The following is an 11,582-nucleotide window of genomic DNA, read 5'->3' as shown; positions in this document are numbered from 1 at the left end:
CTGCATCCATACAGTTAGGATATTGGTGTCCTCCTTGTCATTCAATTCAAAGAATTTTTTAATTTCTTCTTTGATCTCCCTCGTTAGTCCCAGTGGTCTTCAGTAGTGTGGCTTTTAATCTCCATGAGGTAGGATAGTTCCTTGCCTTCTTTTTATGATTTATTTCTAGTTTGATGCCTTCGTGGTCAGAAAAGATGGTTGGTATGATTTCAATCTTGGTGTATCTGTTGATGTTTGTCTTGTGCCCCAGTATGTGATCGATCCTGGAGAATGATCCGTGTGCGCTTGAGAAAATGTGTACTCCCCGTTTTTTTGGGTTTAGTGTTCTATAGATGTCTGTTAAGCCCAAATGCTCTAGGTCCTTATTTAGAGCTTTAGTTTCTTTACTTATTTTTTGTCTTGTTGATCTATCCATTGTTGATAGTGGTGTGTTGAAGTCTCCCACTACATATGTGTTTTCTCTGATGTCTGTTTTCAGAGAGGACAACAGTTGTCTGATATATTTTGGTGCTCTTTTTTTCGTTGGTGAGTATATGTTAATGAGTGTTATTTCTTTCTTGAAGTATGTCCCCCCTTAATCATAATGTAGTGACCATTGGGGTCTCTTTTTATTTTTTTGAGTTTGAAGTCTGTTTTATCTGATATAAGTATAAGCTTTCCTGCTTTCTTTTTTCTTTTTTGGCCCATTTGCTTGTAGGATTGTTTTCCATCCTTTGACTTTGAGCCTATTTTTATCTTTTGTAGCTAAATGTGTTTCCTGGAGACAGCAAAAGGTTGGGTTTTGTTTCTTAATCCAGGCTGCAACTCTGGTGTCTTTTATTGAAGAGTTTATCCATTTTACATTTAGAGTTAATATTGATATGTTAGCATCTGTATTTGCCTTATGTTTGTCTTTCCTTGATTTTATTTATTTATTCTTTTAATAACTTTTTTTTTTTGGTCTTCTTTCGTTGTTATTCGTCCCTCTGAGGTTCTGGCTTTAGGATTCCTTGTAGTATTTTTTGGAGTGGGGGTTTAGTAGTCGCAATGAACTTCCGGAGTTTCTCTTTGTCTGGGAAGGTCCATATTCTTTCTTCATGGAGGAAAGAGAGCTTTGCGGGATAGAGTATTCTTGGTTGGCATCTGTTTTCTCTTGAGTCTGTTGACTATGTCCCTCCACTCTCTCCTTGCCCGTAGTGTTTCTTCAGAGAAGTCTGATGTCAGCCTGATTGGTTTTCCTTTGAATGTTATCTGTTTCTTCCCTCTTGTCAGCTTCATTATTTTTTCCTTGTCCTGGATTCTTGGGAGCTTTACTATTATGTGTCTTGCTGTGTTTTTCCTTTCGTCGTGGAAGTTTGGTGTTCTTCTTGCTTCTTGTATATCAATTTTCAGCTCCTTCTTCTCATTTGGGAAGTTCTCTTCAATTATATCCATGAATATTTTCTCTGTTCCTACATCTCTCTCCTCTCCTTCTGGAATTCCTATAACTCTTATATTTCCTTTCCTCATGGAGTCAGATAGTTCCCGAAGTCTTTCTTCATTCTTTTTCCTTCGTACTTCTCTTTCCTTTTCTGTTTTGGTTCTTTTTATTTCTGTGTCTTCAAGATTACTTATTCGTTCTTCCATTTCATCTATTCTGCTTTCATTGCTTTTCCCAGAGTTCTTTAGTTCCTCCATTAATTCTTTGATCTCCTGCATTTCTCTTACTTCCCTCTTTAGGGACTCAATTTCCTTCTTCTGATCTATCACTTTTTTAATCATGGCAATTTTAAATTCTCTTTCTGGAAGGCTCAGAAGTTCTTCCAAGTCGCTGTCGTTGCAATCTGGGGAGTGGTTTTCTTTTTGTGGTGTGCTTCTTTCCTGAGGAGTTTTTAGGTTGCGTGTGGTTCTTCTACTCCCTACTGTCTGTTTTCTAATTTGTCGTATGCGTTGGGACACTGTGTTGCTCGGACTGACTGACATCTTGGGTGAACTTCTCCGCTCCCCTCTGGCTCTTCCAGGAGCCATCTCTGTCTTCTGGGGGAGCTTTCTGCTGGTTTTAGGCAGTTTTTACTGAAGAAATGTCCCTGTTCTCAAATGGCGAAGCGGGATGCAGTCCCTGCGCCTCCGGTTTCAGGCACACTCTTCTGCGCACCCGGTCTGCCCCGGACGTGGTGCCTGCTCCCTCTGTGGGCTCAGACTGCTGGTCGGAAGGGGCCTGGCGTGGAATAACTTCCCGGCTGGCCACTGGGTCCTCCAGAAGCCTTCTGCCCTTTTCAAGCAGTCTTAAGAAATGTCCTGTTTTATAGGGTGTTAGTGACTTTTTTTTTTCCTGGTCGCTAGGTGGCGCCAGAGATCTCTCCTTTGTCCTTGGGGGGCTGTTTTTCGCCTCCCCCCACCCCGTGGGACAGAGAACAGAGCGGGAATGGTAGGGTACACCTCAACAGCTTTGGGTGCTGTGTCTGCCTTGTGCCCCACCGTCGTGGAGAACCCACGCCCCGAATTTTCGTGCCCTGGGTCTCAGTTCAAAGCCCTCAGTTCCAGGACGCGGGCTGTAGCCCAGTTCAGTGGCGCGGGAATGGCGCCTTTTGCACAGCTCCCGTGCCTGGGCGCCTGGTTCCTGCTCACTCAGGGAGGGACCTTCACCTCAGTGAGGACCTCCGTGCGTCTCCCCGCAAGCCTAGGTCGTCTCCCCGCAAGCCTAGGTCGCAGGCGCGGGGACCTGGGCAGCCGCGATCCAGGTCTGCACTTGCTTTTCAAGCGCACCAAGCGCACCGCTTTCCCGCGCCAGTTTACCGGCAGCCCGGGCTGTGTGCGCGTCTCCCGGGGTCTTTGTTCTTCTCTAATGGTGCCCGGAGCCGTTCGCTCACCGCCGCGGCGGATCCTGCAGGGTTCGCCTCAGCTCCCGTTCACGGGGTGTGGTGGCTGCAATAGTTCCTTTCCACGCACAGTCCCGCTTGCTGCGTCGTTTGTTCTTGTGGGCCGTTTTGGTTTGTTGTTTCCTCCTCTCTGCCGGTCGGAGAGTGCCGCCTCTGTGGGCGGGGGAGGGGAGCAGGGTTCTGCGCTTCCCTCCCTTCTAGTCCTCCTTTATGGCCAGTTTCTTCTTCGGGCAGTTCGCTGGCGTCACCCGTTTATCTTCCGTGTCCCAGTTCTCACTGGGACCTGCCGCTTTTCCTCCCTATTCACTTTTTTTAATGGGAGATCTTACTCGCAGCGTCTCCTCGCCGCCATGTTGCTCCGCCCCCTCTTCGCTCTTCTACTTTTTCGGGAACTCCTCTTCTTTCCCTAAGTTCTCCAGCACTAGGTGTCTCGTTCTTTGCCAGTTTTGTGGAAGCGACTTGGGTAGAGAAGTTCATTTATTGTCCCTAATAATTCCACTGTAAGAAGCATCTTGGCATAGAGGCAGGGTACACTGGAGCCTAGGGATCCAGAGATGCAGGTGAGGGTTACAGCCCCAACTTTTATCTGGGTGACCTTGGACAAGCCACTTAACCTCTCTGAGCATCTGTTTCTTCTTCTGTGGAGCAGAAATAAAAACATCATCCTGCCTTTCCTAATGTCTTGTTGTGAGAATAAAATGAAGTGATAGATGTGAACGTGCTCTATAAATTGTAAAGCTGATAGAACTCCAAAGTTTTGTCATGAGCCTGTGTGATCCATGCACCCCTGAATTCCATTCTTCATGACAAAGAAAACCATCAACATCAAATGCACAATTGAAGAGTCCCTCTGGGACACACGACAAGTTCCCCTTCCTACTGTCTGAATTGCTGATGGGGATAGATATTCCCAAGGCATAGAAAATTCTGCTGGCCTTGGTCCCCTGAGTGCTGTCACAGAAAATATGACAAGGAAGCCTAGAGAAATATAAAAGGATTAAGGGGCATCAAAGAAAGGGGTTTTGTTTTAGCAAAGACCTTTTCTATAGAGGTCTTTAAACCAGAACAGGCTTTTCACTTGCCCCAGATGGTTTACGTGGTGGCCCTGTCTGAGGGCCGCAGATGGCTGCAGTGATCTCTATGACAGCACCACACTTTATGAGGACCCCAAAACCTAAGTAAGGTGATCAGGCTTCCAGTTTTTCACATTGCACAGGGTCAGCCAAAACCTATCAGAAAACCAGTATTCCACCAATGTCAAATACAGAATCATGCACATTTTCATCACACTATTTTAACAGCAAATGAATTCTGAATTCACCTGCCACATAGAGGATGGCCTAGAAGAGTTATCCCTATCTAAAGAATAAGCTGGTTTACAGTCAAATAGGATGAAGCTACGCCCCCAGGAATGAATGTCACATTAGACATAAAAGATTCAGAAAAAATAGTGATGTGGAAAATGTATGCAGCACAAATACAGCTTTAAAATATTAATAGAATGAGGGGAGCAGTGGTTGTTAAATCCTCCAATTCAAATGTTCTAAGAAGCTTGATATTTAGTGACATCTAGTGGTATCAGGTATGAAAGCCTCCGTGAGTATTATTTTTAGCATGGCAACACAAGGAATTCACCAAACCTGACTATTGGTAGCAAGGTAGTGTGTTTGCTTGCTTGTTTGCTTGCAATTTTTGTTTTCACATGCCTATTTCTCCAGGACCAGAACCTGAGATAAAGCACCCAATGGCAGAATACGGTAATAGCAGTAGTGTAAAAAAAAAAAAATAGACCATCTTCGTGTCTGTTATATTTTTTTATTTAAATTGGTACTTAATATAAGCCTACTTCCTTAAAATGTAGTAGATGGTTGTAGCAGCAGAAAAATGGCAGAAAAGTGGGCCAATAATCCAAGACTTATTACTTGATACAGACCTGGTTTAACAGGCAGTTTAAGAGACTAAGGAACCAGAAAATAATAGCATTCAAGGAATAAACAGCATGTTCCCTTTTAGAATAAGATTTTAAAATATGATTTTTGTCCAAAAATAGTAGCCACTCTCCCTTTTACCCAACATACTTACTGATCTTTTATATTATATAATCCAAGCCTGAATGATATAAACTCCATCCATGATTCTTGCATATTCCACAGCAATGAGGCTTCACCATTGCAAAACATTATCATTCCAATGTGTCTGTGAAAACTCAGTGTTCAAATGCCCACGAACCTCTGCTTCTGATAGAGACCCTATCCTATGAAGCCTTTATTATCAAGAAGCTGGTGCATCATAAATCAGCAGTGACAGGAGCAAGGGTCATTTCAAGTAGACAGAGAATAACACTCAGATGGGACTTGCCTTGAGATAGGAAATCTGAAATTGCTTGACTTCTCATTCTCACCTCTTTTTTAAAATTCTCCTGTGATTCTGCATAAGTGCTCATTAATTCCTTCGTTCACTCAACAAATAATTCAATGCCGACATCAGAAGAGAAATGAGAACTTTATGCCATTTTCTTGTCTCAGTCATTAAATTTATTGGATGAGGCGCCTCTGAGCCCAAATTGAATGTATGATTTGAGCTTGGATAAGCTGTATTCAATCCCTTACATCTCACTCCTTCAATCCCTTGCATCACATATCTACAAGAAACCATTCTCGGAAGACACCTTGCCCTAGATGTCACCCAGGCTAATTTGGGTTTACAGGAAAGCACCCTAGTGTTCATGGGCAGTATCTGCCCCAAGTGGAGTGACTGGCTAGAGGGAGACTACAGCCAAACCCTGGGGAAGACCTGGAGTCAGAGGAGTCAGACAGGAAGAAGATGCTTAGCTGAAGGCTAGGGAATTGCAGTCTCCAGCACATTCAACAGCAGAACCAGCAGCCTCACCGGAGTTCACAGAGGGGCAGATTGCTGCCCTCAGACCCACAGGACAAGAGGATGCCTTTACCTGTCAGTGAGCATCTTTCCCCAGCTGTGGCTCCTTCCCATCGCTTTATAGCTATTAGGAAAAGTGGCCTGGAGAATGGCCCTCTACCGGTGTGAAATACTGGCTTGGCTTGCTCTGTGATCTCATTCAAGTATCCGAATGTTTCCTCTTCCAAGACTCCTTTCCGAAACATCTACCTGCTCAGCGCCCTCTCCTGATCTTCAGTTCCATATTCCTGACTGCCAAGGCACCTGCCACTTAGATGTGCCATAGGCATTTCATCCCCAGTATATCCCAAAGCAGAACTTGTCTTCCCCGCAGACCTGCTTCTCCTCCTTCCGTGCTCCTCATCTCAACTGCAGACACTATCCCCTGGACGCTCCAGCAGCTATTCTGGCTTCATCTCATCTCTGATCACTTTTCTCTCTCCTCCCTCCCTACCCACTTCCTCCTTTCTCCCCGCTCCAGACAGTCACCAGGATATGTTGATTCTTCTTTTTAAATCTCCCTCTGATTTGTCCTTCTGCTCCAGTCCCTCTGTCCCTGCCTTAGTTCAGGCTGTCTTAGCCCTTTTTTTTTTCTCATTTGACTATTAAGACAACCTCCCTGCTGCGGGCTTGCCTCTTCCAACCATTCTCCACACCAAAGTCAGAGCGGTGCAGTTCTACCCCACGACACACCTACTGACTAAATTTCCTGAGTACCTGTCATCTACAGGCTAAAGTTCAAGTCTCTCCATGACCTACATCCTGGGGCCTCACCCCTCACCACCCCCGCTCTGAGCCTCATTTCTTCTCCCACGTGAGGATCCACATGCTGTGACGTGGCGGTGCACAAAATTGCGTGAGAGATAAAGGAAAATGTAGTTGTATAGAGACAAGGCAAAGTTTTATAAAAATTCAAAAGAAGGCGCAACTTATCTATGAGGATAGAGATAGGGAGGTGAGTGGGAGTCTGGGAAGTGGGGGAGGGCACCCCAGTCAGGGAGATCAACCTATGCATTGTCACAGAGGCAGGGGCGAGAGTAGAACATTCTGAAATTATGACAACCTGTGTGTGAATGAAACATGGTGAACTCGTGGGGGAGCCACAGAGAGGTGAGTAAGAAATACAGAGACTAACAGAACTAAGACACAGGAAGCATACCCAGGATCGCCTGTGATGGCCGTACTACAGAGGAGCAGGCCTGAGCCCCAGCCATCAGCCCTGCACAAATCCTCTGTGTTCCTCACAGTATCTGCCACCAGTGGCCGATTCCTTTTCCCAATTCTGGCACATGTCTCTTGGTCCATTTAATAATTCTTTCATGTGTCTTGCTCTCTTTCTCTGCCTGTGAAATCAGAACCTGACAAATAAAGGACTGGGAAACCGCCTTGCTCTGCTGTGGGTTTAACCCGGTCAGTAACAACAGACCCACTTGCTCCTGTTGGTTGATAATTATTTTCAGAGCTGTTACAAATGAAGCTGATATGAACAGTTGTGTACCTGTCTGTGTAGACATATGTTTTTGTGTCCTTGGGTACTTAGGAGTGAAAGGACTATGTCACGTGCTAGGTGCATGATTCACTTCTTACAAATCTGCCAAACTATTTTTGAAAGTGATTGTGTGGCATTCACACTGCTGCCAGCAGGGCTTGAGTTTCATCTGCCCCACACGCTTGCCAATGCTGGTATGGCCAGTGGCTTATTGCTGTTATTTTATTTGGATTTTCTCTGTTCAGGTGTGGTGCAGTGCTATTCCATTATGGTCTGTTTTGCATTTGCTTACTGGCTAATGATGTTGAGCATATTATTATGTATTTATTGGCATTTCATATATCTCCTGTGACATGTTCAGATCTTTTGCCCATCATTTTATTGGGTTGTCTTCTTATTGATATTTATAAAATTCTTTCTATATTTGGATCAAGACTGCACATTTCTGAGAGACCTGACAGAGGTAGGGGACCTGCAGATAGAGTCTCCAGCCTGATGCTGTAGGGGACTCTGTCCAGAATGGGGTGCAGTCCTCTGCCTCTGTGCAATAAGGAGGATGTAACTCAGCAGCACCACTGGGAAGGTGGCTCCACATGGGCTGCAGGAATGTGTGTAATGACAGAAAGACTCCCTGCTGCAGGTCACTCAGATCCTATGGTACGGTCTCCCCAGTCATGGGTGGGACCTTCTTCCTAACCCTGCCCCCAAGGCCACAGAGAGGGCATTGTCCTGCCTCAGCATTCCAGGACCTGGGTCTGGCAGGAAGCTCACAAATGGCTTTGTGCTTATGTGGGATTCAAAGTATGGTGCTACATCACCCAAAGCAGTAATAGTGAAGGCAAAGATAAACAGCTGGGACTACATCAAATTAAAGAGCTTCTGCACAGCAAAAGAGACAATAACAAAAACAAAGAGAAACCCCACCAACTGGGAGAACATTTTTGCACCCAACACTAATGATAAAGGACTGATCACAAAAATCTGCAAAGAGCTGATGAAACTCAACAACAACAAAGAAAATACTCCAGTCAAAAAATGGGCAGAAGAGCTGAAAAGAAACTTCTCTGAAGAGGAAATGCAAATGGCCAACAGACATATGAAAAAATGTTCAACATCACTTGTCATCAGGGAAATGCAAATCAAAACTACCATGAGATACCATCTTACACCAGTGAGAATGGCACATATTAAAAAAACTAGCAACAACAAATGTTTGTGGAGAAAAAGGAACTCTCCTGCACTGTTGGTGGGAATGCAAACTGGTCCAACCACTATGGAGAGCTGTGTGGAGATTTCTGGACCTACTAAACATAGAGCTTCCATATGATCCAGCAATTCCACTCCTAGGTATTTACCCAAAGGACACAGAAACATCCATTCCAAAGAACACCTGCACCCCTATGTTTATAGCAGCACTATCTACAATAGCTAAGCTTTGGAAACAGCCCAAATGCCCAAAAATAGATGACTGGATCAAGAAGATGTGGTACATATACACCATGGAATATTACTCAGCATTCAAAAAAGATAAACACATGCAATTTGCAGCAACATGGATGGCGCTGGAAGGGATCATGCTCAGCGAAATAAGCCAAAAAGAAAAAGAAAAATACCAGATGGTCTCACTCATAGCAGGAATCTAGAAAACTTAAATAAGGGATCAGGAAAAAGTATAACTATAAGAAAGTGAAAATCAAAATCAACAAAAAACTATGAACCAGAGACACTTTTTGGGGGGTGGGGGCCGGGAGGGGAGGGATTGGGGTCAGATTGGGGCATGTGCAGTTGTATGGGGGAATATAAAAATAAAATTTATTATTTAATAAAAAAAAAAAAACAAAGTGTGGTGCTAAAGGCTCTGCACAGCTAGAGAGGACTGTCCAGCTGCCTTGTGTGTATGACCACCCAGAGGTCTTCTTAGAAATACAACTTCTGCTTCGGTGGCTGTAGGTTGAGACCCAAGAATCTGCATTTCTAACAAGCTCCCACCCCAAGTGATGCTCTTGCCTCTGGCTCTGGCACTACATGCTGGGTAGTGAGGTGTAGAGCAGGGGTCTCAAAGCATGGTCCACCCATCAGCAGCATCAGCACCCCTACGAACTAGCTGGAAATGCAAATTCTTGGGCTTGGCCCCAAGAAACAGGAGCTTTAGAAGAGGGCCCATCAGTCTCTGCTGAACAAGCCCTCAGGAGACTCGGATGCCACGGATGCCACGAGCACTGGAGCGCAGCTCTGCTGTCGCCCCTCCTGCATGCCTGTGAGTGCTCAGCTCGGGAAGTAGTATTTGATCTTTTGAATCCCCATATCTCCGTGCCAGAGAAAATCTATATAAATTGTGAGGGTTCAAATTTTAAAAGGAAAAAAACCATGTTCACTCCCCTGCTTGCTCCTGAACTCTTTTTCCTGCCTTCCACTACACCCCTTCCTGGGTGTAGATTAGCAAATAGGACCTTATGTCCCTGACAAAACAGGCCCCTCACTTCCAGGCCTCTGCTGAAATGCTCCTCTTTCCAACCTCCTCAAGTCCCCACACGAGATGCAGCATTGACCACCGTCTTTCAGATCTCAGCCTGCATGATACTTTCCCCCAGACTGTAACCATCTGCTTATTTGAATCCCTCCTCCTATCTGTTGGTCACCTTTGGGGGTGCGGGGGCAGAAACAGGGACTATCTTGCCCACGGTGCTCTACGTAACACCCAAAGGTACATAATGTTCATTGAATGACTAAATGGGAAATAATAGCCAAGGGTGAGGAAGAAAGGGGGAATTGAGCTCAGGCTGACTAGTTCAACCCCTTCATTCCCAGATAAGAAAACACAGGGCAGCCAGTATTGCACAGCCACCCATCCCCCTTCTTCCCACTGCCCCCAAGATGCAAAAGTTCTAGAAAGCCTGACAATAGGCACTCGTCCTTTGGCAAATTAATGCCAAGCCTCATCCTTTTTGCTTTTGTTAAGTTATGCCCAAGCTAAAGCTGTGAAATGTATCCCAGATGTGGACACACTTAGGGAACACAGAGGCACCAGGGACAGAGGACAGACAACTCAGTCCATGGGGGCGTGAGCAGGTGGCAGCCCCTCGTGCCCCTGTAAAGGGGCTGCTCAGGCACATTTGTCTGTAGTCCTCTAAATTCCCTCCCAACCTGCAAATGCAAACATCTCTACATGCTGCCTACATTTATAACTTGTTTCGCATGTTTTTAGAGAACCATTTATATAATATCAAAATCCTCAATACAACAAATTGACTAGCATTTACCAGGCAGCATTCACAAAACCCCTGAAATGCGGGAACTCTAAAGTGGAAGAAATGATCCAAGACTGGCATCTCAGTTCTTATATTCACTTCGACAAGAGACCATTTCTTACCTTGACTTTCACATGATTCATTGGTCACCTAATTCTGATGTCCATCCAGGCGTTAAATGGATTTTAGGCCTTTTGACCTAAAACCTTCTGCCACCTCATTCATTATACCTAGAAACCAAATGCAGAGTGAAGCTTAGTAAATATTTGTCACAGATGATAATAACTTTAGTCTGAACACACAGGGGATTGCTGAGATAATTACGTAGCGCTAGGTCTCTGCTGCGCTGCCCTGCCCCATGACTCCCGGCCCCTCATGTGGTAAGAGAAGCTCAGGGCAGGCACCAGTCAGTGGCTCCTGTGTTCTAGCTATCATTGTCTGCTGCCCTTGGCATTGGAAAATGATGTGTCTGGAACTGTTCTTGCATATGTAAGAGACAGATCATTTTTCTCTTATTTAAGTTTCCGTTTAATGTCTCGAAAGAGTTAATATGTGATCTAATATGTTCCAGAAAACTCATTTCTTCATTCACTCAGTCAATAAATATGAGTTGATTGCTTACTGTATAATAAACATTTAGATATGCCTGCCTAGAGGTCTACTTCTCTGGCTCTCAGGAGGGAATGAAAGAGCTGCAGTTATTGTGTATGTCATCAGCATCACAGACCCAGGTCAGTGAAGAAAATGAATTGAAAACAAAAATAAATCTGCACCCACTTAGTTATGGAAAGACTACTCAGATAGTGTTTTGCCTTTGCCACTACCAGATAGCAGTCAGCAGCAGTGGGAGAGGGATCAAAAGTTCTGCCTGAAGCTCCCCTTTCCAGGTCCTGGAGATGGGGGGGGTGGGGGATAGCAGGCTGGAGAAGAGAGGCAAGGATAAGGAACAGGCCAGGTTGAGGACAGCCGCCTAGAACAGAGGAAGGCCCGAACCCACTCCCTACCACCTCTCCACACCCTGTTCCTGGTCTCTCCTTCTTTGCTTGACAGCAAAGAAACCCTCACTGCACCCCCATCCCTGCCTCCAAATCT

At 45.1% G+C, this 11,582-nt stretch overlaps 1 long non-coding RNA gene across 1 annotated transcript in view; it reads right to left on the bottom strand.

The window, feature by feature from the left end:
* Positions 1 to 10,706, bottom strand: part of LOC129144763 (uncharacterized) — an 83,006-nt gene extending 72,300 nt beyond the window's left edge. The window contains exon 1 of the long non-coding RNA XR_008549319.1: positions 10,613 to 10,706. This is a non-coding gene — a long non-coding RNA (uncharacterized LOC129144763). The remainder of the gene's footprint in view (positions 1 to 10,612) is intronic.
* Between the last annotated feature and the right edge of the window lie 876 nt (positions 10,707 to 11,582).

This window comes from Talpa occidentalis, unplaced genomic scaffold (assembly GCF_014898055.3).
Source record: "Talpa occidentalis isolate TD23 unplaced genomic scaffold, MPIMG_talOcc4v2.1 talOcc4.6, whole genome shotgun sequence".
Lineage (NCBI taxonomy): Eukaryota > Metazoa > Chordata > Mammalia > Eulipotyphla > Talpidae > Talpa > Talpa occidentalis.
This window is presented reverse-complemented; position numbering and strand designations above follow the sequence as displayed.